Below are 2,500 nucleotides of genomic sequence, written 5' to 3'. Positions count from 1 at the left end.
GCTGATCTCCTGTGTGCGTTCATGAGCTTTAGAGCTCTTCAGAAAACACAACATGGCTGCACACAAACCAGAGAACAGAACATACAGACATGTCTGAAGAGTTTGTAGTCAAAGAATTGATGCATTTCTATGTCCAGCCTTATTTGTTTGAACCGGAGTCCTCAATCAAACAGAGAGATTCAGCAGTACCGCCACTCCCTATATTACACAGTCTGTGTAGGGCACCAACTCCAGAAACTCCACCGACTGCTCAAGGACCTGAAAGCCGTCACGGAACACAGACAATCGTCTCGCATCGCATTTTGTACCGGTGCCAGTTCATAGCGGATGGGCTTCCCGGGTGCGATGCCAAATATAGAAACCAAGCGATTAACATGAAAAATATCACTTTCATTGCGTGTTTTATGGTGTCTGAGTAGGACACGTTGTTATTGTAGCTACCTTCAGCCCCAAACGATTTTTCGATTGAACGCCCCATCTCGCGCATGCTGCAACTACTGTTGCTCTCGTGCGAAGAGATCTAAAGCTCATGAACGTGCACAGAAGATCAACGGTCAGTGAACGTTTACACTAAATAACACATTATGTTTCAGTTTGTTTCTCACCAAATCTTATCGTTTACTTTCATAACAATCATGAGTCTCGTGAATAATTCATTAGACTTCTGAATTATACTTTTGTGTTGTGGCACTATGACTGCTTTAAGATACTCTCTTAGTACAGTTAATGACAGGTGCATGTGCCAATCATGCACACGGACGAGGACTGTATACGTGTCGAGAAACTCTGGGACGCTTGCGGACGGTCTGCGCAGAATGTGCTAATGTGCAGATGTTAGCCTCAGTCACCATTTACTTTTTGCATATTGTTTCCATACAATAAAAGTGAATTGTGACTGAGGCTAACGCAATAGCATGTCATACAGATTTGGAACGACATGAGGGTGAGTACGTGATGACAGAATTTTAATTTCTCGGTAAACCGTCGCTTTAAGCAAACAACTGATTACTGTAAGTGTATTATTACTTCTATTATGGAGTAATTGCAACTTAATCTCCTGCTTCCCTGAGTTACATTTTCTTCAGGGTTTCTTTTTCCATTCAGAGTTTGTTAATGAGTCATTTATGACAGCACACAGTGTTTGTGTTCTGAGGAAGACGGTCTGAATTCAACACATGATTCCTGCCGTGAGAATGTGTTCAGACTTGATCAGAGTCTGTTTCTTTACGCTGAAGTGGTTTTTCAGTGTTCTGAACTTCAGTGGAATTATTGTGTAAGAGTCGTTGAACACATGAACACTATAATCATGTTGAATGGATTTAGAGTAATAAAGGTTTGGCAGATGGCCAAAACATTTCACTGACTGAACTCCTCTGACAACTTCGTCTTTTTATGTTGGCTTGGGGTGGCCTGTGTATCTGAGCGAGTTTTGACGCTGACTATCACACCTGGAGTCGTGAGTTTGAATCCAGGGTGTGGTGAGTGATTCCAGTCAGGTCTCCTTAGCAACCAAATTGGGCCGGTTGCTAGGGAGGGTAGAGTCACATGGGGTAACCTCCTCGTGGTCACTATAATGTGGTTCTCGCTCTCGGTGGGGCGTGTGGTAAATTGTGCGTGGAAGCTGCGGAGAATAGCGTGAAGTCTCCTCACGCGCTATGTCTCCATGGTAACGCGCTCAACAAGTCACGTGATACGATGAGCGGATTGACGTCTCAGAGGCGGAGGCAACTGAGATTCGTCCTCCACCACCGGATTGAGGCGAATCACTACGCCACCATGAGGACTTGGAGCGCATTGGGAATTGGGCGTTACAGATTGGGGAGAAATCAAAACTAATTATGTTGGCTTGACACATTTGGTTGAGGGTTTTCTCATGTCTCATTCCTCAAACTTGGCACAGACCTACAGATTTAGTGTGCTTGAAAGAATGCACAAAATGACCTTTAAACTTCAAATCTCTCTAGAACAAACAACTGTACGCCTACATAACCTGCAGACTTCAAGGTTTCCAGGTACACGTGTTCATCGGTGGCACTAAACCTCAACAACTGAAAGTGAAATTGAGTCGCACCTGTAATTATGTGGAAAATTCCTGAAACTCCACCCACTGAACATGTGGACAAGCCCCAGTCAAGGTCACATTATCATCATTGTTTTATTATTATGGGTGAATCTCATTAAATTAGGAACATTTCACCCCCAAATCAAGAACATATTTGAATAAAAGTCATTGTGTTTTTATATACATTACTGAAATGCTGTTATGGATTACTGTAATTACAATCATCATAATAGGAATTACAAAAAATACAAATAGTCTAATTACAGTAATGTGAATTTGGGGAAACATGTTTAATAGTCACTGTAATAATGCCACAAATACTCCTAAACTTAGGCCTCATTTTATGTGTAGAACATATTATTTCTTAATTGTAATTTTGGGATCAAATGTTTTCATTAAATTTACACAAATATACTCTAGTGGGAACTTTATAAACTT

The 2,500-nt window shown here is 41.5% G+C and overlaps 1 protein-coding gene across 1 annotated transcript in view; it reads left to right on the top strand.

The window, feature by feature from the left end:
• Nucleotides 1–2,500, top strand: part of fam83fb (family with sequence similarity 83 member Fb) — a 9,165-nt gene that overhangs the window by 1,225 nt on the left and 5,440 nt on the right. The window lies entirely within an intron of this gene.

The sequence above is a fragment of the Xyrauchen texanus genome, chromosome 7 (genome assembly GCF_025860055.1).
Source record: "Xyrauchen texanus isolate HMW12.3.18 chromosome 7, RBS_HiC_50CHRs, whole genome shotgun sequence".
NCBI classification, from domain to species: domain Eukaryota; kingdom Metazoa; phylum Chordata; class Actinopteri; order Cypriniformes; family Catostomidae; genus Xyrauchen; species Xyrauchen texanus.
The sequence above is the reverse complement of the archived record's forward strand: the minus strand, read 5'-3'. Positions and strand labels throughout refer to the sequence as shown.